The 26,759-nt window shown below is 39.1% G+C and overlaps 1 long non-coding RNA gene across 5 annotated transcripts in view; it reads left to right on the top strand.

Moving 5' to 3' along the window:
- Positions 1–26,759, top strand: part of LOC129034236 (uncharacterized) — a 327,788-nt gene that overhangs the window by 120,157 nt on the left and 180,872 nt on the right. Inside the window, exons 4-5 of one of the 5 annotated variants that reach the window (XR_008501781.2) lie at positions 4,263–4,319; positions 6,293–6,602. The exons of 3 other annotated variants lie outside the window; for them this stretch is intronic. This is a non-coding gene — a long non-coding RNA (uncharacterized LOC129034236). Of the gene's footprint in view, positions 1–4,262; positions 4,321–6,292; positions 6,603–26,759 lie in introns of those variants that run through there. One more of the 5 variants, XR_008501784.2, reaches the window with a different exon arrangement.

Below are 26,759 nucleotides of genomic sequence, written 5' to 3'. Positions count from 1 at the left end.
CAAAACCAACAGTAAAATTTAACCTCTGCTCCTTGCAGGAGAAGAAGATCCTCATCTCTTTGGGGAATTTGCTTTTGGTGCAAGTCTTGCTGACCTTGGCATGCCTCTCATATACACAAAAGCTGTGGGGCTTCCAGATGATGCTCTCATATACACCACAGGCTCCCAACAAAGTGGATCCCTGGACAAGAAGCATCAGCTGCACCTGAGAAGTCATTAGAAATGCAAATTCTCAGTCTTACACAGCCCTACTAAATCCGAAGCCTCAGAGATTTGGCCCAGCAACCTGTGTTTATAACAAGCCTCCAGGCGATTCCAATGCACTCTTAGTTTACCACTGATACAGGCTGATCATTTCTCCAGTGTGCCTCACACTTTCTTTCTTGTGTATTTGGTCTTTCTGTCCTTTCCATTCAGCATCCTTCCTCCTTCTGTATCTGACCGACTCCTATTCAGTCTTTAAAGCTTTCCATAAAACACCCTCCTATTTGTAAGCCTCCTCTGACACCATCCTCTCCACTGAAGCAGAATTAACTGCCCCTTTATTTCTCCTCTGACAATACTTTGGGCATCCATTGATACATTATGTTATAATCATCATGTATGTATCTGTTTTCCATACTAGACTGAGAGGGTGAGAAAATATCTAATTCAGCAAATATTTTATACAAAATATCACAGGCCTACCATTGGGTTAATTCCGGTGATGCCAAAATAGAATAATAAACTCTGATTAAAAAATAGGACAGTGCCATATTTGCCTAATTCATCATTGCACGCCAAGTGAGATTTCAAATCCCTGGCTTAAAGCCTCGCCCCACTGACATATACTAGTTGTGTAACCTTGGGCAAATTATTGAACCTCTTCAAATCTCATGCATTGCAGGGAAATGCTAATAATATTTACCTGCATGTTTCATCATCATCATCATCATCGCATCCTTAGCAACTTGTATTATGCCTGATACAGAGAACATGGGTATAAGTGTAAAAATTTTTTTAAAAGGTCAGAGTTCTGGACAGATATACTATACTTCTTGTAGAACTTGACACTCACCCTAAGCAAATCTGACTTTACATAAAATGTTTCATAAAACCTGCAAAAAGGTGCAGAGAACTTCTGTATTGCATCCCTAATTTGCCCAGTAAGAGGGTGATCAATATTGAGAATGCTGCCTGAGTTATTTCAAGGTTGTATTAGGTCTGTTCACTCCCCCATCCACTCTCACCACCTTTAAACTATGACTCTGGATTGCAAACTTGGTTTCACATGAGAATCACCTGGGAAGCTTTAAAAACAAATCCTGATGCCTGTGTCTTGCCCTGAAAGAGTCAGATATATTAATAATTAACACAGGGAATGGCTTGGGCATGGGATCCCCAGGTGATCCCAATGTCCAGCTGTAGGTTTAAACCACTGGGTTAGAAAACCTACAGGGAGACTAAACCGTGGCTCAGGATGAAAAGTTATGTAAATCAACAGGTCTTGCTATTTTTGATAAAATTAAAGTATGATGAGCCTGCTGGCGGTTGTGTGATCATACTAAAACAACTGAAGTGTTCACAGAAATGTTTTAACTAATGTAACATTCCAGATGGTTAGGACTTCTGGAATAGAATGATGCCAAAGTCAGCCAGCCTCTATAATAGCCTGTGGATGATTCTTGTAGCTGCTCAACTACCCTTAACTTTCCATTTTGTTTTTCAGTCTACATAGCTCACCCCTCTTGCCCTCACCAGGCAAACGAATTTCATTCATCAACAATGCACCAAAGGACTGTAGGAGGACTCCCTTCCTGTCAGCTTAGACTTTTAGTTTCTGAAACACCACCGTCTGTAGAAGCAAGGCTGACAGACATCTTGAGACTGGTATTCTCTCTTGGCTACAATTTAGAGATTGTCTGTGATGACTGGCGCCAAGAACTCCATGGATTAAGCCTCCTTTTTTGGCTCCCCATCAATCTTTCCAAGTGTTTCCCTCTTCTTGACCTTGTTTCTCTGATAAAGCAGCCTGAGTATGATGGCAAGGAGGTGGCTTACTGGGACGGGGCCCCAGTGCCACTGGAGCAAGACTCAAAGCTTTGACTGTGAGCTATGGTCATCCTCTTCTTGAACTCTGGTTAGGACCAATAATGATATGTCTGGCTACCAGAAAAGAGAGTTTATTTCAATAGTAATTATGTAGGAGAGGCAACTCTGTCTTTTAAAATGTGAATAATGCTCAAATTATTGGGGAGATAATGAGGAAAAAATTAAATAATAAACAAGCCTACGGTAGACTTTAAACACTACTTCAAGGACAACAGCTACTTTGACAGTCAAGTTTTTTTAAGTCATGCTTGCAGATAAGTACTAGCTCGAAGTTTCTTCTTTTCTTTTTCTGCTTTTCCTGTGCTCCTGCCCCATTTCTTCTTTTCTTTTCCAATCAGCATTTTCAGGGGCAAGGAAAATACATCATGGTACCCTCAGCAGAGAAGTGAAAAGGGGAGAGGAAGGACAACCAACCCTCCTTGAGAGTTGCATGCATGCCAGGTGCATTACGTCACAGAATCTCCTTTAATCCATACAAAACCCCATGAAGGGATATTATATACCTATTTTTTTAATGAGGAAAACCTGGCTCAGATTATAAAATACAATTTTGCTAAGAAAGCATAGCTAGCAAGCATGAGAGCCAGGATTCAAATTATGAGGTATGTGATTCCAAAGTCCAATTTCTTTACATTACACTGAGGTGGCTGGTAACTGCCCTCTTCCAGCCAATCAGTGATACTCTGTTTGACTTTTCTACAGATGGGGCAAAGGCCCCTTGGTCCCCTTGGCTCACCTGCTTAGACTAGACCATCAGGACAGCTCTGATTTCAGTTTGGGTCTCTATCTTGTACCCTAACTCCCATCATCATCTTCTCAACAAATGTCTATGCCTGTGACCCTGGGAGAATGAGAATGCGTGTAAAAAGCTATGGGTGGGAGCTCCATGACCACAGGGGAACACCCACATAGCAGTTGATTCTGTGGAGCCTAATTCTATAGATTCAGCAGCTTCTTTATTTCTCAAAGCAGGTATTCCCCACATCTGTAGGAGATGGAAGGGAGAGAGTCAGAGAAAGAGTCCCAGGCAAGCAAGAAGCTGTGGGAGAATGTGCAGCAATAAATTCAAGTGCCATCTGCTCATCATCAACTCTCCAGCTCAGGTCTTAACAGGCCAATGCAGTGATGGGAGGGAGCACCCAATCCAGTGACGTGTTTTGCTTCTGGCCAGGCACATTTCTACCCTTTGGAGGACAGGACATTGCAGCAAAGGGAATTTTGAAGTCAGGCCCCACAGATTATATAAGATAGAACACAGGAAAATGAACCATTCTTCAGAACCCTTGAAGTTCTTGTATATTATTATCCAATGATAGATGTGCTTTACCATTCACACATGGGAATAAATCCTAAAAATAATAACCTTTTCATTAGAAAGCTAGACTATAATTTTTCCAAGGGTCAAATGGATAACATGCATATTTTTATAAATCTCTTTGGGCTGTTGGAGCACTGGTTTGGTGTTATAGCAGCAGAAGGGGTTTTGCTGTATTTTTCTCTCTTCTTTCTGAGGTTGTGGTTGACAAACAGGAATTCAAATTTTGCAACTCTAAAATGATACCCCTACTTCTTGGTTTGGGGCTGTTTTTCCAGGATCAGGCACAGATGGTGTTTCTGTCTCCTCCAGAGAATATTTTTGGATGTAAAGTTTCTGAAATAAATTATTCAACTGAGGCCAAAATAGTCTCTGGAAAATAATCATATGTGCATAGAAAATAAGAGCAGCCTGGTCAGGGCTGAGAAAAAAATGCAGCTGGTTTTTAGAAATGGTAATATTTGTACTAATATTTGTATTAGGAATAGAATGAGATCTGGAATTTTGGAAGTGAGTGCTGTTTTACTCAGAAAATTTGGTGATTATCTTCTCTTTTCTTTTCCTTTCTCCCTCTCTCTCATTCTCTTAAGATTAGTGAAGAGCAGTCAAGGGTTAGTACTTCTGAAACTCTAACGACCATATGAATTACCTGTGGATTTTGTTAAAATGCACACTTTGACTCTGTATGTCTATAGATTCTGCATTTCCAACAACCTTCCGGGTTAGGGTACTGTTACTGGTCTGCAGATCACTTTGAGTGACAAGTGCTGGAGGAAGTTTAGATAAATTATATAATGGAGTAAAGCTATGCTTTGCCAATCTAGTAAATTAATTATTTTATTTTTTCCTTTAATAGGTATTTATTGAAACCTGCTTTGTGCTGGGCAATGTGCCAGATGTTGGGGATAAAATGGTGAGCAGACAGACCCTGTGCCTGTCTTTATTGAGCTTGGAGCCTAGTATGTATGACAAACTTTAATCAAATAATCATACATTGAAATATTGCAGCTGTAGTAAATCTAATGAAGAAGGGGTACAGGTGCTATGAGATCTTAAAATAGGTGCCTTCATTAGAGGGCTGGAAAAGGTTTCCCTGAGGAAGGGTATTGAGCTATGAAGATAATAACAGTAGTCATTATTATCATCATAGTGAGCAGCTAGCCATGATTTGAACATTTCCTTTGGGCCAGTAGTAGGTATATATCTGTCCATTATCTCATTTAATTCTCACAGCAACCTCCTAAGGTAGGTGCTGTTGTTATCCAATGTTACGGTGGAGAGACCTGAGGCTCAGAGAGCTTGCACAAGGTCACACAGCTAGCACACAGCAAATTCATGACCCAAACACAGAACCATTTAACTCTTTCAAGTTGTCATCCAGGATTTTAACCAGAAAGACTGCTGAATCAACTGAATCAGCTTTTTAGCTCCTTGTTTTAACAGCAGCCATATTGGGAACTGTTCTGCTCCTGCTGGTGTGATGTAGCAGCGAAGGCTCTGGGCAGGAATGAGGAAACATGACTTTGGGCCCTAGCTTTGCCAGTAACTTGCTGGGGGATTTGGTCATGATGGTGACCACTTTTCGAGCACTTTCTGTCTGCCACATACTTTGCTAAGGCTTAACAAATGATTATTTTGCAAGATCAGAGTTATATATTAATATCTGCATTTTACTGGTGGGGCAATGAAACTTGGAGAAGGTTAAGAGGCAAAATTCGTAAGAGGTAGGGCATAGGTTTGAGAGGTTGTTTAGCGTAGTGCAACAGTTCTCGAAGTGTAGTCTGCAGGCCTTTTCAGGGGGCAGGTCATCAACACTATTCTCATACTAACACTAAGATGTTATTTACCTTTTTAATATTGTGTTGACATTTGTAATGATGACTCAAAAGCAATGGTGAGTAAAGCTGTCAGTGCTTTAGCAAAATAATTTTTTATTCATGATGTTAATTGTGTAAGTCGAACTAGCTTTTTCCCTAGATATATGAGTTGTTTTTTTTTTTGTTTTCTGTTTTTTTTTTTTTGAGACAGGGTCTCACTGTCATCCAGGTTGGAGTGCAGTGGTGCAATATTGGCTCACTGCAACCTCCACCTCCCAGGCTCAGGTGATCCTCCCACCTCTCAGACTACCGAGTAGCTGGGACTACAGGTGCACACCACCACATGTGGCTAATTTGCTTTTGCATTTTTTTGTAGAGACAGGGTTTCTCCATGTTGCCTAGGTTGATCTCTGACTCCTGGGCTCCAGTGATCCTCTAGCCTCGGCCTCCCAAAGTGCTGAGATTACAGGTAGGAGCCGCCAGGCCCAGCCAAGGATTTCTTATAAATACACTCACACAGATAAAGTTTCAGAAGATAAAAACATAACTGCAACTGGAAACAAATGCCTGGAAATATATGATAGATCAATTATCATAAAGGCCTCTGGGATGACACCCCAGAAGTAATTGTTGCCAATAATATCATGAGAGCTTTCAAGCAAAAATTAGAATTTTGGAAAACTTGGATCTGCTACTATGAGCTTGTCAGCTTCCTAGTTCTTGATGCCCTTTTAAAATGACAGTAGTGTTGACATTAACAGACTGGTTTAAAAAAAATTGGTGGTGGGTGGGGGGGGTGAAGATCTGTAAAGCTCAGTGAACCAAGAGCTTCCAAATGTCCATTGTATAATGTTTAAAAATCATGCATGGGAAAAAGAACTGCTGCAAATATAAAATGGACCCATGGATTTTGGGTATGGCAAGTTCATTGATATGGTTTTAGATTCCACATTACAACTAACCTTTATGAAATATCACTTTTCAAGTTTTTTGTACTATTAAAGAAGAACAGCTACAATGATCTAAAAAAGCTACTAAACAGTTCCCCCGTTCCAATTATGTCTCCAAGTTGGATCTTCTTCATCTGCTTCAATCAAAACCACATATCACAACAGACTGAAGGCAGAACAGATATGATCATGAAGCTGTCTTCTATTAATCCAGATGTTAAATGTAAAACAGTGCTACTCTTTGTACCAAATGCTTTATTTTGGAAAATATAATTATTTCTCTTAAAAATGTGCTATTTATGTTAACATAGGAGTTTATTGTTATTTTTAAGTGAGTGAATAAAGAAATATTTTTAAATTTCTTAGTTTTAAGTTTGAATACAGTAAATATTAATAGGTATAATACATATAAATAAAACTCTTTGGGGTCCTCAATACTTTTTAGGAGTATAAGGGGTTCCTGAGAGCAAAATTTTGAGGCTCCTACCTAGTGCATGAGAACATGGGCTCTGGAGCCAGGCCTGCCTGGGTATATCCTATTATCTCTGGGTTTTTTTTAACTTTTATTTTATGTTTAGGGGTACATGTGCAGGTTTGTTATGTAGATAATAAACTCATGTCATGGGGATTTGTTGTACAGATTATTTTGTTACCCAGGTATGAAGCCTATTACCCAGTGGTAATTTTTCTTGCTCCTCTCCCTCCTGTCATCCTTCACCCTCAAGTAGGCCCCAGTGTCTGTTGTTTCCTTCTTTCTATTCATGAGTTCTCATCATTTAGCTCCCACTTATAAGTGAGAACATGCAGTATTTGGTTTTCTGTTCCTGGGTTAGTTTGCTAAGGATAATGACCTCCAACGCCATCCATCCCATGTTCCTTCAAAAGACATAATCTCATTCTTCTTTATGGCTGCATAGTAGTCCATGGCGTATGTGTACCATATTTTCTTTATCCACTCTGTCACTGATGGGCATATAGGAAGAGATGTTGGACCTTGGGCAAATTATTCCCACTTTGTCTGCACTGGTTTTATAAGGAATATAGAAATAGTTCCTACATTCTAGGGGTGTTATGACTGACAAACATGTGGGCACAGATCAGTTAGCTCTTGTCTAATTTGTGAGTGAGTATTCTTTCCACTAGATTCACTTTTCCAAGCTTTGCTGTCCATATTTCTGAGGTTTTTTTTGTTTTTTTCTGAGACTTCAGCCCAGGCTGGAGTGCAGTGGCACAATCTTGGCTCACTGCAACCTCCAATTCCCAGGTTCAAACGATTCTCCTGCCTCAGCGTCCCAAGTAGCTGGGATTACAGGAATGCACCATCATACCCAGCTAATTTTTGTATTTTTAGTAGAGATGGGGTTTCACCACATTGGCCAGGCTGGTCTCAAATTCCTGACCTCAGGTGATCCACCCGCCTTGGCCTCCCAAAATGCTGGGATTACAGGTGTGAGCCACTGCATTCAGCCCATTTCTGAGATTTTTAAAAGCCTATATTTACCTTAGCTATTACATGCTTCTGTAAATATATTCCCTCTGATTGAACAAATTTCAGATCAGTATTCCAGCTAGAGATGATGCCAGTATAAAAAACTCTATTTAGCCTCTGAAAGGAGTGTACTTGCATTGTATGGACAAAGGAAGTTACTTTGAAATTATTCCTAGCTCTGCCATAGATTTGCTCTTTGGATTTGAACATAGATACTTTTTAGAATTTGCTCAAAATACTCTGATCAAGTATTTTGATTATGAACGTTAGCAACAGGCATCCAGTTGCATTCAGCTTTCCAAGCAAATATTTACAGAGCCCCTTCTGTGCAATTGGCACGGTTCTAGGTGTGGGAATGAAACAGACAACAGCAAACAACAGGAATGCGTATTCTGGGTGTGTATATCATGGGAGAGACAAACAATGAATAAATAAGCAAAATATATAGTGTGTTGGCTGATAAGAAGGACAATGAAGAAAGACAAAGCCGGGAGAGGGGAGAAGGCCCTGGGGTGTGAATGTGGGCTGCAGTTTCCCTTCCCAGTCAGGAAATGCCTTACTGCAGAGGTGATTTTGGAGTGAACCATGTGGATATCTGGGTGAGAGAATTCTAAGACCAGGGAATCGCATCTATAAAGACATAACCAGATTCTGCCTGATGTGTTAGTGTGGTTGAGTTGAGTGGGCAAGGCAGGTGTAGAAGATGTGATCTAAGAGGTATGAGGTGCCACACTACATCATATCGGCCTGGACACCCTGATTTGGAAGTCACTGGAGACTTTTGAGAACTGACGTGATCAGAGGGATCCTGGTGATCAGTGTGGTAGCAGTGGAGATGGTGAGACATGGTCAGATTCTGGATGTATTTTGAAACTAGAACCACCAAGATTTGCTGATGTATGGGATTTGGGGTTTGAGGAAAACAATGAAGTCTAGGATTATTCTAAAGCCTGGGTAACTGGAGGGATGGAATTCCAAGAACCAAGGCCAGGAAGACTGAGGAGAGGGCAGGTTTCAGTGGAGGTATCAGGGAAGGGACCAGAGTTTAGATTTAAATGTGTTCATTTTGGGGTGCTTAATAGTCATCCAGTTTTTTTCACACTCTCAAGGACGAACCAAATTAGTAAAAACAGCCAATTTACTGCTAGGAATTACTAAAAAAAAGTGGCTACATTACTTTCTAGAAAAAGAAAGCCTGAAATCTTACATATAAGAATTCTTTTTTTTTTTTTTTGTACATCATGTGGTGCTGTTCCAGAACTGAACACCCTATGCCAGGTGCGGTCTTATTAAAGTTCTGGAAGAAAAGACTATCTGTTCTGAGACACAATGCCTCTACTTGTGGAACTAAAAATAGCTCAGCTCTCAGTCCCCAGGGCACGCAGTTCTCTAAGTGTCCATCCACTGCATGGCCACATTAGTTTGACAAGTTTTCAAGGCTCACCTGTCCACTACTCACACCACATCTGGGTTTTATATTTTAATTTTAATTTTGCATGGCTCCTTTTGCCTTTGTCACGAATGTGACTTTCTCTACTTCATCCTTCCCTCTCACAGATGCTATTGTTGGGTATGGCTGCCTGAAATATTATTGTCATTAATAAGAAAAACAGCATTTCCCAATTTAGTATCATCTGTAGAAGTCATTAACATGTTGTTTGCACTTTTATCCAGATATTTCAAAAGGATGTCAAATAATATGGATAATCATCTTACAATTAAAGTAAGGGAAAGCTTATCTTTTTTTTGGAGGAGAAAAAGGGACATGTTTTCTGTTGTTTCCAATAGCTCGTTTGCTCAGCAAACAGACAAGAAAAAGGTAGCAGGGACAGATTTTTTGATAAGAATGTCAATTCATTCGTGGGTCGGGGAGAATTGTCCAGAAGCTTAACTGACGTTCCTCTTCCACATTATCCCACATATAATTTTGAAACAAAGACAAGCAGGAAACGCAGATTTCATAATCTGAAATCTCTTTAGCTTCATCAAATGCCAAAAAGCAACTGCAATGGCAGAATAAAATACACTAATGTGTTTTGACACAATAATCGTGCCTGTTTCTCCTTAATGAGCCAGGCTGGGGATTTCCAACTTATAGAGGCAAAGAAAGGCTGTCAAACCAGCAGATGTGCCCCATACTTGTAAGGGGCATTTACTTAATGGGCCATCTGAATACTTGTCTACATGTCAACGATGATGCAAACATGACACCTCTCAGCTTGAGAGTTGCTCTTGTGTGCAGACAACTTTGTGAAGTCATGGGATAGCACTTGGAAAGGAATTTTAAACTGGGAATACATTTCATGGCTCAGCTGCAAGGCTGAAGACTGCAGGAAGGAATTCACTTTCAGCAACTATGTGAATTCATGGAGTAGGTCCATGCTATTTCAGTTCAGCACAGCTGGCCAACTGTGAAGCTTTATTTTTCTCTTCTTAGAGCTGACTGACATCTCTTTAATGGTTTTGGAATGACTGTTGCCAACACTTTTTGATAATTTTTGTTTTGTTTCTCTCAACTGGGATATTTCTTCTCACCTGGGTGATTTCCCATCTTAAGAATTTTTCAGCTAATGTATGAGGGTTTTTTTTTTTTTTTCTTGATTGCCTGGAACAGACATCAACTTGTGTTAGCTTACTCACAAAATGAGGATCTAGCATAAAGATGCAGAGATTTTGCAATGGAAGTGTAAGCAGAAATACAGCGAGGGCTCAGGAAATGCTAGAATAGGCAACATGCTCTTCATCTCTGCTTCTATCTGCACATCTGCTTTATTTCTTTGTCTCAGCAGACTCACAATCTCTGCTCCTCATCCCGCATGGTGGGGAAAGACGCCCACCCACAGCTCCCCAGGCCATCTGTTAGAGCTCCAACCACGTGGAATGACGGAATCCATTCTGTTCTCTATCTCTGCTCTAGTTTCAAATTCCTGGGGAAAAATGACCCAGCTCACTTCAGTCTCCCACCCTTGGTCCAGTGGGCTGCAAAATTTCCAAGCGTAGCTTCTGTTAGCTCCTTGCTTTGGGTTAGGTGAAAATGAAGGGAATAATTGCGAGCTGTTCAGATTCACCAAGAAACTATCTACTATTGTTGGGGGAGAATGCCCAGGGACAGATGAATTTGGGTAAGGGATAATAACAGGACACTAGAAAGGAAAATCCCAATTTTATTTTCCTACAGAGTCAGCATCCCAAACATTTTCCTTCACAGAAACTGACAAATAATCCATGGGGGCAGCTTAGCAGATGGGTTGAAAAAAGTGACAGGCTAATCATCAGTTTTCAACACCTTGATACATCAGACTTGGCCCTTGCTACCTCATGCATTACTTAAGCACAATGCATCTCCCTCTCACTGTGTCATGTGCTGGAGGAGAATGTGAAGTTCTGTCTGTCTTTAGCAAACATGTTTCAAGTACTGTCTGAAAACCAAATGGAAGAGGGTAAACCTGATAATCCACTTGATTTTAGTTTTAGGACCTTGACACATGGGCAGATGTCAGTTTGCAAGGATTCTGTGTACTTTAAGGAGCGTTTTCTGAGCATGTCCAGTACAACAGATGCTCTTAGTTAGGTAGTTGTAGTTAGGATTTTTGGGTTCTAAGTATCTGAAGATTGAAATGTATCAGCTCATTTACTCAGAAAATCTGAGCTAGTGCTAGCCAAACCAAATGGTTCAAGCAAATGTCATCAGTATTCGGCCTCTTCCAGTCTTTTTACTCCTCTATCCTTTGTGTCTGCTTCACTTCTACACAAGCGTTCTCTGTGTGGTGGCTCCAGATTTTATATCTTCTAGTAGACATTTTTTTTAAAAAAAGAAAAGAAAAAGACTCCCCCTGCCCCTTCCCCCAGCTCCTTTCTCTTGTGCATTCCAGTCGAAGTCCAGGTTCTCCTTGGTAACATTCCTTGATTGGCTGTGACTGGGTCATGGACCCAGTCCTGAGCTGATCACTAAGTCCAGGATGAGATGTTGCTCTGATTGGCTAAGCTTGGATCTTGTGCCCAGTCCTGGAGTTGGAGTAGAGGCAGCTTTAACCTAACCACAGGGATGGGGCTTGCGGGAGGGGTGGTTCCCCAAAGGAAACCCAGGATACTGACACCCAAAGAAGGGGGAAGAGAGGCTATGAAGGCAGAACCCATAAATGTCTACTACCCAGGCTAAGGAAGGAGAAACATACACTACTTGCTCTCATAAAAACCTAATGGTGCTAGGTATTTCAAGTGAGGTGTTTGGAAAACACAGATGAAAAGCTATTAATTCTGAAAATCTAGACATCAATGAGGGTTTTTAGAAAAGACAACATCTGGTTCTAGATCCCTGAGGAATCGCCACACTGACTTCCATAATGGTTGAACTAATTTACAGTCCCATCAACAGTGTAAAAGTGTTCCTATTTCTCCACATCCTCTCCAGCACCTGTTGTTTCCTGACTTTTTAATGATTGCCATTCTAACTGGTGTGAGATGGTATCTCACTGTGGTTTTGATTTGCATTTCTCTGATGGCCAGTGATGATGAGCATTTTTTCGTGTGTCTTTTGGCTGCATAAATGTCTTCTTTGGAGAAGTGTCTGTTCATATCCTTTGCCCACTTTTTGATGGGGTTGTTTGTTTTTTTCTTGTAAATTTGTTTGAGTTCATTGTAGATTCTGGATATTAGCCCTTTGTCAGATGAGTAGGTTGTGAAAATTTTCTCCCATTTTGTAGGTTGCCTGTTCACTCTGATGGTAGTTTCTTTTGCTGTGCAGAAGCTCTTGAGTTTCATTAGATCCCATTTGTCAATTTTGGCTTTTGTTGCCATTGCTTTTGGTGTTTTAGACATGAAGTCCTTGCCCATGCCTATGTCCTGAATGGTAATGCCTAGGTTTTCTTCTAGGGTTTTTATGGTTTTAGGTCTAATGTTTAAGTCTTTAATCCATCTCGAATAAATTTTTGTATAAGGTGTAAGGAAGGGATCCAGATTCAGCTTTCTACATATGGCTAGCCAGTTTTCCCAGCACCATTTATTAAATAGGGAATCCTTTCCCCATTGCTTGTTTTTCTCAGGTTTGTCAAAGATCAGATACTTGTAGATATGCGGCGTTATTTCTGAGGGTTCTGTTCTGTTCCATTGATCTATATCTCTGTTTTGGTACCAGTACCATGCTGTTTTGGTTACTGTAGCCTTGTAGTATAGTTTGAAGTCAGGTAGCGTGATGCCTCCGGCTTTGCTCTTTTGCTTAGGATTGACTTGGTGATGCGGGCTCTTTTTTGGTTCCATATGAACTTTAAAGTAGTTTTTTCCAATTCTGTGAAGAAAGTCACTGGGAGCTTGATGGGGATGGCGTTGAATCTATAAATTACCTTGGGCAGTATGGCCATTTTCACGATATTGATTCTTCCTACCCATGAGCATGGAATGTTCTTCCATTTGTTTGTATCCTCTTTTATTTCATTGAGCAGTGGTTTGTAGCTCTCCTTGAAGAGGTTCTTCACGTCCCTTGTAAGTTGGATTCCTAAGTATTTTATTCTCTTTGAAGCAATTGTGAATGGGAGTTCACTCATGATTTGGCTCTCTGTTTGTCTGTTATTGGTGTATAAGAATGCTTGTGATTTTTGTACATTGATTTTGTATCCTGAGACTTTGCTGAAGTTGCTTATCAGCTTGAGGAGATTTTGGGCTGAGATGATGGGGTTTTCTAGATATACAATCATGTCATCTGCAAACAGGGACAATTTGACTTCCTCTTTTCCTAATTGAATACCCTTTATTTCCTTCTCCTGCCTGATTGCCCTGGCCAGAACTTCCAACACTATGTTGAATAGGAGTGGTGAGAGAGGGCATCCCTGTCTTGTGCCCGTTTTCAAAGGGAATGCTTCCAGTTTTTGCCCATTCAGTATGATATTGGCTGTGGGTTTGTCATAGATAGCTCTTATTATTTTGAGATACGTCCCATCAATACCTAATTTATTGAGAGTTTTTAGCATGAAGGGTTGTTGAATTTTGTCAAAGGACTTTTCTGCATCTATTGAGATAATCATGTGGTTTTTGTTTTTGGTTCTGTTTATATGCTTGATTACATTTATTGATTTGCGTATATTGAACCAGCCTTGCATCCCAGGGATGAAGCCCACTTGATCATGGTGGATAAGCTTTTTGATGTGCTGCTGGATTCGGTTTGCCAGTATTTTATTGAGGATTTTTGCATCAATGTTCATCAAGGATATTGGTCTAAAATTCTCTATTTTGGTTGTGTCTCTGCCCGACTTTGGTATCAGGATGATGCTGGCCTCATAAAATGAGTTAGGGAGGATTCCCTCTTTTTCTATTGATTGGAATAGTTTCAGAAGGAATGGTACCAGTTCCTCCTTGTACCTCTGGTAGAATTCGGCTGTGAATCCATCTGGTCCTGGACTCTTTTTGGTTGGTAAGCTATTGATTATTGCCACAATATCAGATCCTGTTATTGGTCTATTCAGAGATTCAACTTCTTCCTGGTTTAGTCTTGGGAGAGTGTATGTGTCGAGGAGTTTATCCATTTCTTCTAAATTTTCTAGTTTATTTGTGTAGAGGTGTTTGTAGTATCCAGCCATCCCATTACTGGGTATATACCCAAAGGATTATAAATCATGCTGCTACAAAGACACATGCACACGTATGTTTATAGCGGCACTATTCACAATAGCAAAGACTTGGAACCAACCCAAATGTCCAACAATGATAGACTGGATTAAGAAAATGTGGCACATATACACCATGGAATACTAAGCAACCATAAAAAATGATGAGTTCATGTCCTTTGTAGGGACATGGATGAAATTGGAAATCATCATTCTCAGTAAACTATCTCAAGGACAAAAAACCAAGCACCGCATGTTCTCACTCATAGATGGGAATTGAACAATGAGAACACATGGACACAGGAAGGGGAACATCACACTCTGGGGACTGTTGTGGGGTAGGGGAAGCGGGGAGGGACAGCATTAGGAGATATACCTAATGCTAAATGACGAGTTAATGGGTGCAGCACACCAGCATGGCACATGTATACATATGTAACTAACCTGCACATTGTGCACATGTACCCTAAAACTTAAAGTACAATAATAATAAAAAAAATTAAATAAATAAAAAAATAAATTGCAGACAAAATATTCAAACTGGAAAAAAAAAGAAAAGACAACATCTGTGATGGGCCTTGAAGGATAAGGGTGAGGCTGGGACAGGGCATTCTAGGCAGAGGGAGCAATGGTTAAATATACTCAGTGATTTCTAAGGGGGTGGTACATTCCGGAGAACGTTAGACCAGTGTGTATTGAGGACTTATAGGTTGATATAAATATGACATTTCTGACGTTTGAGGCCTGAAATGTTTCCCTGTCATCGATGTATAAATGTATTTACTGAATATTCACATATATAAGCCTTCAGCTCTCAAATTATATATAAGCATGGACACATTACATGCAATGGTGAAATTAGCAGAGACTTTGAATTCAGTCAGACCTGGTATGAATCCCAGCTCAGCCACCTACTGGCTGTATGACAACAGAGAAGTAATTTAAATATTTTAACCTTCATGTTTTTATCTGTAGGAGGGTGACCTATCCACTGCATATTGTCTTTGTGAGAATTAACTGAGTTCACACATGGAAATTACCCAAAATGGTGTCTGGGATATAATAGACACTCACTAAATACCAGTTACTTTCTCTCTTCCCGCTCCTCCTTTGTATATACCCACACTGTTTCTAATAAGAGCATGAAATTGATTTGCTTTATTACACACATAGCGACCACTTGTTGACCACAGCATTGGAAGCTCTGATTGGGCTGTGTGTAACTATTCTTTTCTGTGCCCAGCACCGTGGGAGGCTGGCCTTTTAGGATTGCAGTAACTGACTCCCATGCCCTCTACCTAACAGTAGGTTCAAAGAAATAGGAAGCCAGCAAGAGATGCAGGGAGGAAATAGAGTCAATTTAGAGTTCATATTCCAAAAATTCTCTTCCTGTAAAGTTATCGGAGTTCTTGTCAGACATCCTTCTCCATCCACCTCCCATTCTTTTCTTCTCTCCCCTTCTCTCTCCTGATAACCCCTTCCTTTCAGTGTTCCTTAAGGCTTAGAAGCACACGCAGCACTCTGACCATTACTAGCCTCACAGCATGGCACTATCCCTTGTGCTGTCCCTACCCCCTGCCCTCACCTTTGCTAATTACTCCTTTATTAATTTCTCCTCAAATTACCCAATTTGACTTTACCATTGTTTTCCTATTGGGGCCCTGACTAGCCCTGACATCAAGGATAAACATGATGCCATCATTAACTTGATGAGGGCCCCTCAAAAAATCAACTGAGATAAATCAACTTGTAATTCTGTAGATAAGGGGGGAAATTCCCCAGATTGAATGGAGACATTTTGTTTAAATGTAGCTAATGTTTAAAATCATTACCTTCTTAAGAAGACCTATACTTTCTTCTGGAGCATGGTGGTGTGTCCTTCACTTGGATTTCACAGATTATAAACGACCTGATAGTGAGCCCAATATGAGAAACAGTTGAAGATTTTTTTTCCCCCTGGGTTGGGTTGGGGGCAGGGGGAATGGGCTTTTGATAGTTTTTGAGTCTCAAAATTGTTCCATGTAGGTTAGCCATTTCAAAAGCCAAAAAACCCATATTTTTGGATAAATAATATCCAGTAAATAACCCTCCACTCTTCTCTTTAAATATTGACACCAAATCCTATTAAAAAAAAAACTCTGTTACTTGTAAATAAAAGGTACATTGGTTCAAAGGGTCAAAGTGGAGAAACATCATAATGAGTCAAGTGTCCATGGCATAACTTTGAATAATATCACTTTTATACCATCCAAAGCCATTGGATTTCAGGCAGACTACTAAATTTAACCACAGGGAATTGCTAACGTTCTACCATTTTTTTGACCTACAAAATGACAATTTCCTAGGGTTCAAAACAGATGATTCTTGCTGTTCTTTAAGAGAACATAACCTTCATTTCCTCCCCATTTTCCTGTGAGTATTTTCCCCTTATTTTAGTGGGTGGATGCCAGATTTTTCTCTGATGGTTCCTCTGATGAAATATCTAACAGATGAGTAGACAAACTTTGTCACAATATTTAGTTTTTTATTTGTGAGTTAATTGTGTAAGTTCTATTAACTTTGTTCCCTATATTTCCCATATGGTACTTTCAATAAACATAAACAAAACAATATAACTCCAGAAGATAAAATCTGATTGCCACTGAAAGCTAATGCCTAGAAGTATATGAACTATTAATAATCACAAAGCCTTTGCTCCAATACCCTCTTGGCTATTTAAAAATACTATTCTCAGTTTAAAGTTATTTTAAAAGACATCTAGTTTTAGCAATAAATACTCTTTTATTCTGACATTTACTTTAAGTAACTGTGCTTTCTTATAAAACAAGACATAGCCTACTAACATTCAACCAATACTACCACATTCTTCACAATGCTGGGTTGCATATGTTTAAGATTTAAGGTTAAAAAGTGGTATTTTTCTTAAGGTTAAAAAAAAAATCATCCAATTACATACAAGCCAAGATTATGCAATGCATTTGGATCTGTGCATGGGAAGAATGATGAGAGACTCTTGCTATGGGGATTATTTGGGGTGTGGTTCCTCCAAAGGGAGTAAGCCCAGGTTTTAGAGAAAGTTTTCAAAAAATTATTCTCTGAAACTAAAGCTACTAATGTCAACATAATATCATGAGATTAGTTCTTTGCAAAAGGAACATAATAAATAATAATCTATGTATGCATTGCTTGTAAGACAAGTGTGTCACCTAAAGGCATCTAAAAAAAAAAACTCATCAGCAAGAATCCCTTGTAAATATTTGTACAGTACAAAATGTAGCCCACTTAACTGAAACATTATGCTACAAAAGGTGATTTTTAGACAGAGAATTGTGTGAAATTTTCAGAACTGTCTGTATATGAAATCTTTTTTGTCCTGTAGTTATATCATGTGCCTAGGATTTTTCATTTTCATTTTATTTTATTTCTATCGATTTCTATTGATTTACTTAGAGACAGTTTCATTCTGTTACTCATTCTGGAGTGCAGTGGCACTTTCACAGCTCCTGCAGCTCTGAACTCCTGGGCTCAAGCCATCCTCTTGTCTCAGCTTCCCGAGTAATTGGGACTACAGGTACATGCCACCATGCTCGACTAATTTAAAAAAAAATTGTAGAAACAGGGTCTCACTACGTTGCCTAGGCTTGTCTTGAACTGCTGGCCTCAAGTGATCCTCCCACCTTAGCCTCCCAAAGCACTGGGATTACAGGTGTGAGTCATCGCACCTGGCATCTATGATTTTTTAAATAGGAAAATATAACTTCTGTTTTTATAGGTGTATTAGTTTCCTGTGGCTGTTGTAACAGATTGCCACAAATTTGGTGGCTTAAAACAGCAAGAAATGTATCCTCTCATAGTTCTTGAGGACAAAAGTCTGAAACCAGAGCTGAAATCACTGTGTTGGCAGGTCCTCCCTCCCCTAGACACTCTTGGGAAGAAGCTATTCCTTGCCTCTTTTAGCTTCTGGTGGCTCCTGCATTGCATTCTTTGAAGGTGGCCATGTCATGTCAGTCTTCAATGCCAGCATCGTCAAATCTCTCTCTACTTCATCTTCATGTCACCCTTTCCTCTATGTGTTTCTGATCCCCCTTTGCCTACCTTTTATAAAGATACATGTGACTGCATTTAAGGTCCGCTTTGATAATGCAGGATAATCTCATCTCAGATATATATTTTAATCACATCTGCAAAGATACTTTTTCCATATAGGGCACCATTTGTAAATTCCAGGGATTAGTACATGAATAATGTTGTGGGGAGGTGCATTTTTAAGACTACTACAATAGGGAATGTTAGATAAAGCAGAATAGTGAACTGGAAGGACTAGAAGCTAGGAAACCAGGCTCAAGTCCTGGAATTTGTCTAGGTTTCCTTGGGAAAGTCAATTATTTGAGACTCACTTTCATTATCTATAAAATGGGTATTGGGTATAAGGAGACAGATGATATCCCTAAGTTTTTTGTTTCAAAATTATATTAGGCATAAATAAGACAGATCTGCCAGTATTTATCTTTCACTCTCTAAGGAGAGGGAGAAAGTTCTGGGATTTGGTGGCTACAAACTTTTCAACCACCAGAAAAGTACAAATGATAGTGGAATCAGGGTAAGTCTCTGGCCCGTATCATATATCCTGCAATAACATTCAGAGATCACAAGCAACCTTCTGACTGTTAATTCTGTGCTTCAAGCACCTTGATTTCAGGAAGTCCTGACCCCTAGAAAAAATATATATTTTATTATAAATTGATGGATTGCCCTTCTGGCTCAGAAACCAGACTTCAGTGATTTCATTACACCTGACCACTACAAATTGAATTAATAAAGTATAGTTCCTTAGTCCTCCAAATGTGAATTGCATAGTGAGCCTTATTCTGAAAGATCCTGACATTTATTAATTTAACAGACACTTATATAATACCAATAATAATAATAATAATAATAATAATAATAATAATGGTATTTCACATGCATTGAAGACTTACTCTGTGTAGCCATAAAGATAAACACTCTATATTAATTGTTTCATTTGCTGTCCACAATTTTCCAGAGAAACCAGGTGTTACTCAAGAAATCATCATCAAATACCTACTGAGTGCAGGGCATGTCATGGTGCTATGGAATATAAAGATGAACAGGGGCCTTGACTCAAAGTAACATAATGTCTAAAAGAGGAGACAAATATTAAGCAAAGAGCCACAGAAGCAAATGTAACATTTACAACTGCATTAAATACTGCCAACCAGCGGGAGGTACATGGTGCTATTAAACTGGTTGCAGAGGAAAGATAAATCATTTTGAGAGAAATTTTGTAATTTGTCCCAGGTCACAACCTAAATAAGAAGAGTCTGACTTTTGATCCAGGACTGCTGACTTGGAAGCCCCATTGGTAACTACTATGCCATACCTCTTGTCTGTTTTCTCCATCACTGTTTGAAGTTTAACATGCCCGCCTTTTCTGTTGGCAATCTTTAAGTGGTCATTTTCCCACCATGACTGCTTGGCTCCAAAGTTTAGTTTTATTGACTCTTTTGAACATTCCCAGTGTGTGGAAATTTTTAAAAGAGCCCTCAAGCCATTTCTGGAGACACAGACTTTAGATCTCATTCTATTAAGAGTTTGATTCCAAGCCCACTTCTGAAAAGTGAAAGTATGTACTCAGTAAATTCCTGAAACTGACAAGAACTCTTTGGCTATTACTCAACAATGTCTAATACCATGAACTAAAGTGGTGAGTTATTTCCGCACTTCACACACAACCCCCACAATCCTTGAAAGTGGAGTACTAAACTATGTTTACCACTGGGTGCAAAACCATTTCCCCTTAAAGATAATCTGAAATAATTTGATAATGATGGTGGATTGGAAGGCAGTGTTGATACAAATTATTTAAATTTGCTATGCTTAAATTTTCTTAAGTAAACACATTTTGTATACAATAAACTATTCATATTAGATTTTTCAATTAAAGTTCACACTGTTAACTAGATATGACATTAGTAAACACAACTATTTCCTCTTACATTAACATAGCTACATTGAGTGTGAACTTACTTTTAGTTCTTTTTCCCCAAACTATAGTCAGTTTTTCATACATGAACAGTACATTTTTACGTGGGCAGGGCCAGAAAAAGCCAATATTCACCATGCATTTTACAGTTCCTATAGATAAATATTAGCAGAAGTGTTGGCTTTCCATCCAGTTTAATTAAAAAAAACACTTGGTTTTAAGTATTTTCCCCCGCTTATATACAATATCATTATATAATGGAAATTAGCCATTTAAAAAAACTTTAGACATTTTATTTTTTATGTTTTTATAATTTGAATTAATGGCAAAAATAACTTAAAAGAGCTTTTTTTCCCCTTTGGAATAAACAATCAATTTTGAAGAGAGTTCCCTTGAGCTGCTAAAAGGCAAACTAGTTAGCAAATCAAGAAGTGACCCCACGGACTTGCATAAACACTATTACACACCCAATAGGAAGGACTGTGACCAAGTAAATAGCACAATTCAAACTCAAACACCAGCAATACAATTGCTCAGTCCCATTTAAATTGGTGACAAATGCCATTTAATCCCAAGTAACTGCTCTTTCATTCATCACGGTTCCCATATATCTCTATAATCTATTGTAGCAGAAGATTCCTAAGAAATCATTTTCTTTCTGCCTAGAACCGGTCAGCCCTATTTTAGAAATCCTAAAGTAAATACTTATAATCCCTGTTCTCTTTAAGTGATCACTCAAAGAGGACATGACATGTTCTTTTAAGTGCCAAACAGCTGGTTCATTTCCCAATTAGAGGAGAGCACTGTAAATGATAGTTCTAAATAAATATGTAATATAATCTACTGATAAGGACAATGTAAATATTTACAACAATTAGGGAAACAAATGTACACATATTTGAATATTCTCCAGAAGATGAAATCTATCCATTGTAATATTTGTCAGAAAGAGTCTCTTTGGTGGGTTCTTCTCAGGAAGTTGTGCCACTTGGGTGTTTTGCTGTTAAGCTGCCTCAGGCTCTAGAAGGGGTGTACAGGAAGGAGATTCTTATGAAGGAGCCCTTTTCAACAAATTGCCTTCCAAACTGGAAGCTGGATTCCTTGCTCTCATGGTTTCAAATCTTGGATGGGGTGAAACTGGATGCCCCTTGCCCTCAACCCCTTGGTGAGATGCACTGAAGGACTACAGAAGGGAAGGACAATACACAGAGTTCGCAGGGGCTTGGGCAATCTGTCTTTCTAATTACATCCCTACATTAGTTTTCATACACACATGGTAACCACAAAGATTCAGAACAACACTTCAGTTCAAGAGTATTTTGTTTTCCAGATGAGGTTGTATTCCTCCATAAGACCCATAAAAAGGAAAAATAGAACACTATGAAATACATTACAACATTGCAACCAATTTTATGGAAGCTCTTGTTGAAATTTAGGTCACTTGCTTGGGCCTTAGTTTTCCCATCACTGAAAAGGGATAGTGCTACAGTCCTTTCCAGCTTCCTTAAGAAAATAGTTAGAACATCTAAGTATTATACTTCAACTTAAAAAAGATGGACTATTCTCTGATTATAAAAATAATAAGTGATCATTGTAATACAAGGATGAATGAATAAGACAACTAAAATAACTTCTTTTCCATTGTCAAAGTTTTCCCATAAGTGTGTGTGTGTGTGTGTGCGTGTATGTGTGTGTGTGTATAGACAAACATTACATATACAGTTATGTACCACATAATGACATTTTTGTCAAAGAGGGACTGCATATTTGATGATGATTTCATAAGATTATAGTGGAGCTGAAAAATTCCTATTACCTAGTGACAAAGTAGCCATCATTACATTGTAGTGCAACACATTACCTTTTCCATGTTTAGATATGTTTAGACACATAGATACTTACCAATGTATTACAGTTGCCTACAGTACTCCCTACAGTACAAACATGCTGTACAAGTTTGTAGCCTGGGAGCAATAGGCTATTCCATATAGCCTAAGTGTGTAGTAGGCTACTCCATCTGGGTTTATGGAAGGACATTCTATGATGTTCACACAATGTTGCATTTCTCACATTTCTCAGAATGTATCCCCATTGTTAAGTGATGCATGATTGTGTAGACTATGCTGAATATTCATATGTAAATATTACTCTGTGATCTAACTATTGTGAACATTTCTCCATATCATTAAATGCTGTGTGAACATATGACTTTTAATGCTGTACAATATTCCTTTGTATGGATAAGTCATGATATATTTAATGGTAACTATTGTTGGATGATTAGGTAGTTTCTAATATAAGTTGTCTCTTGTAAAAATGCCTGTCCCTGTTGTGTTTTAGTCTTTCAATCTGTCTTTGATCTTTCATGGTAGATTCAAATGCTAAGACTGTGAAAACAGGAAGAAGCAATTTTGAATCCCTACCTACTACCTGTCAGCTGTGTGATCTCTGTAGATGTTTAACTTCTCGGGGAATTTCACTTTCCTTATCTGCCAAATGGGGACCACAGCTCTGTCTTTTAAAGCCACTGTGAAGGTGTGTTGATACGTATGTCATGGGCATGCCATACAGAAGGCTCCTTGTAAGAATCAGGCTCCCTCTCTTTCCTTCTTTTTCTTAATCCAGGATTCCAAGGTGCCCATGATTAGGTTTCATTCTCTGTGAGAACCCTGGAAATTGTGTGCAAAATTTTGTGAGTATGTTCAGATGTTTTTTGGGAAAAAAACTTCCACAATATAAGAATCACTACAGATCTCCTTCCTGGCCTGTGGCTTTCCATTTTGCCATAAAATGATGGGACTGATATTTGCCCGGTCCCTAATGGCTGCTTTATTGGCTTGTATTTCTCTGTTAATATCTCCCTTATCTGTTGGTAAGCTTACTGTTCAGTATGAACCTAGCCTGACACACAATTTCTATGCTGAAATCCCAAATTCCAAGGCACACTTTCCACTTCCTGATACACAATAAGCACACAATAAATGTTACTTGTCACTCCTGTTATTATATACATGAGGAAATTTTTAGAAGAGGCACATGCATCTTAAATTAAATGCTAGTTTGATTATGGAAGATATGTTGCATATGAATGGATCCCTCTCTCTCTCTCTTTTTCTCTCTGTCTCTCTGTCTTTTATGACAAGACCTGTATGGAATTGGCCAAATTCTAAAACATTTCCAGGTTCCATTTATCTTGTATAGGTTTATAAACAGATCGAACAGCCAGAGATTACTATTTCTTTTATATCATAACAAAAGGATGTGTAGTGGGGGAGAGGAATTTGGCAATAGGCAAACATCAGTTTAAGACTTTAAAATGGAATGAGGGTCCATCTGTCTTGAATAACTTAGACCACAAGTTGACTACCAAAGAGGAAACTGCTGAAATTCTTCTCAACTTTGCAATTCTCTGATCTCACACATGGTGCCTTTGACAAATCTTTCTAAAGCAAGTATGTTTTAGAATGTCCATTACATAGCTGGAATGCTCAGGTTAGTGGGCATACTAAGGAAATTTCCCCATTTTGATCTCCCAGGAGTGGGTCACTGATGCCACTGTTAGCTTTTTAAATAATTGACTCCTAAAACATTAGACTTATATCTTTCTGCTCACAGCAACAGCACTCCATGACCTCACTCAAGAAAAAAGGAAGTTTTGTTTTGTTTCACTATGCGTAACAGGTGCTTTTGGAAATATCTGGAAACTATTTCAGACCCATCAGAAATGAATATTTAAGGAAAATAGAGCCTGGACTCAGAAAAAATGATAGCATCATTCTCCTTTGTATTTTCAGAAGCCAAAACCAGAGGCAGTATCCCAAGTCTTGGAGTCTGTTTCCTCTGTTCCATTACCCGTGCTACATAGGTCAATTATAAAAAGTTTTTTTCTGCCATCTACTCTTGCCTACTGTGGTAGGTTATTCAGTTATGGCCCCCAATGAAACATGGCTTTCTGTCTCCATGCCCTTGTGCAGTCACCTCTCACACTGAGCTTTGGCCACTGGGACATCAAAACATGTAATGCAAGCAGAGGCTTATGCATTGGAGCTTGTCTCTCAAAATGCTGTCACCATATGAAGAAGCCATGGTATCTTTCTGGAGATATATGAGCCAAGCTACAGCCAGCATCAAACACCACACAAGAGTGAGGTCACCATGGGCCATCTAGCCTAAGCTAGATAACTGCAGTTTTGTGTGTGAGGCTGGAAGAACCACCCAGCTGACCCCAGCCCAAAGTGCTGACCCAAAATCATGAGCAAATAAAATGGTTGTTTTAAGCTCAGAAGCTTTGAATGCAGCAATAGATAACTGAGACACCTATCTTGATTTGGTAGAGACTGACAAACCCCATGATTGCTGGCTGTTCACCTAATATATTCATGCAGCTGACTTCTCCCTATACATCATGAGGGGCTAAGAGATGAAAAGACAGGGCAAATGGATGAAGGAAGAAAAAGATAAGACAGCATGAAAGAAAGAGATGGCTTTCCCTTTCTCAGATCTTTCTATTCTCTGTTTAGTTTTTTTTTTTTTTTTGGATGGCTATGCTGGGCTCTCTTTGACTGAGTAGCAGAACAGAATGTTAAGATTAAGGAACTAAAACTTGCTTCTCTGTCTCAGACATTATTTTTCAAAAGCCTTCCCTCCCTCCCTCCCTCCCTCCCTCCCTTCCTCCCTTCCTTCTTCTCTTTCTTTCTTTCTTTTGTTTGTTTTTAGACACAGAGTCTTGCTTTGTTGCCCAGGCTGGAGTGCAGTGGCACAATTACAGCTCCCTGTAGCCTCAAAATCATGGGCTCCAGGGATCCTCCCACTTCAGCCTTCCAAGTAGCTGGGACTACAGGCATGTGCCACCATGCCTTGGTAATTTTTTTTTTTTTTTAATAGCGACAGGGTCTTGCTGTGTTGACCAAGCTGGTCTTGAACTCCTGGCCTTAAATGATCCTTCCACCTCAGTCTCCCATTACAGATATGAGCCACTGCACCTAGCCCAAAAGGTTTCTTGAGGGAACCAGACCTTATGTCTGATTGACACACTTAAACACCAAGGGACTATCTCTTAATGGAATGCTATTGTATTCTGAGGCATGACATTAATATCATTGTAGGCTGGCCTGTTTCTTACACTTGACATTCTGAAACATGAACTGCTGTCCTTGGCACAAGTATCAATGTGTGGCTTTACCAAAGCAAGTTTTGGGGTTTTTCTTTCCCACTTCAACTAGAACGTAAGCAGTTACCCACGAAGTAATGCAAATTCCTCCCCCCAACCTACACAATTTCATATTAAGCTTAGAAAGTTATAGCTTTTAAAACCTTTTTTCTTTAACCTAAGAACTGCTGTTTCAGCTCAAATGTAAATATGCATCAAAATCATATAAAATCAATACAATAAAATGACACCCTCTAGATCTTTAAGTTTTAATATGTTTTCCAACACAGTTTAACTAAGGAATAATATCTAGGATGTTCATCTAAGAAAATGAATATACCCTCCTGCTGCCACATACCAAATGCCCTTGTATTTGTTTAAAACAGTATTCTGGAAAGGATAGAAAAATGGAAGTAGAAGAGTCCCTCGCTATCTTCTAGCCTAACTCTTATGTGATGAAGGAAAATCTGGAATTAAAAAGCTATTGTTTGTTAGGATTAACGGCTGTTGGATTGCTCGAAAGAACACTCCTAAAATTACATGGATGGACAAACAGCCTGAATAAAGAAATGAGCAAACTTTCCCAAGAGTTTCCTTGGCTGGCTGGGTCACTGACTGGCAGCTGACAAGGTTTTCAATAATGCCGACTCAGCTGGTTCTATAATGCTGTGTGCCTCAAACATAATTAAAAGTGTTAAGAATTTTGTAGACTTTATCAGAACATATTCTCCCCACATGCCTTCAGTGACCTGGTCACAACTACTAGAGACAAATAACTCTCTCATTTTACTCTGTGTGCTAAGGTCATTGTACCCTAGGCAACTTTCCTGACTGTATCTTCTCCAGACCTAGGAGACTCCAAAACGTACCCAGATGAATTGTGTGGGGTCACTTCAGCAACATCCCTTTTCTTTCTCAGGATGACAGCAAACAGTTAGGGTTCTTGGTTATTTATGGAGAGAAGAATGCATATGGTTCTGGTCATTTTATGTCAGCTACTTTTGTTAAGTCCATCCACACATTAATGAAATGAGATAGGACTTGAAGAGCTGAAAGGGACTTGAGAAATCATCAGGTTGCCCCTAACATTTTACATTTTGGAAGCCGGGGGCTGTAAATGTCAAATGGTTTATGAGCATCTAAGTCTTCTAACTGCTAGTGCACTTTTCCTATGCCACACTATAAAAAGATAAGAGTCTGTGTCTTTGCATCCAGAGCTGGGATAACCATGAAGATCATGCACGTCAAATTCAGGGTATAAAAATAGTTATTAGTGACCAAGATGAGACAATGCCGAGTATTCTTAAGAGATGAGAGTAAACACTTATTAAGCACCAACCTAACATCT

The sequence above is a fragment of the Pongo pygmaeus genome, chromosome 2, assembly GCF_028885625.2.
Source record: "Pongo pygmaeus isolate AG05252 chromosome 2, NHGRI_mPonPyg2-v2.0_pri, whole genome shotgun sequence".
Taxonomy (NCBI): Eukaryota; Metazoa; Chordata; class Mammalia; order Primates; family Hominidae; genus Pongo; species Pongo pygmaeus.
This window is presented reverse-complemented; position numbering and strand designations above follow the sequence as displayed.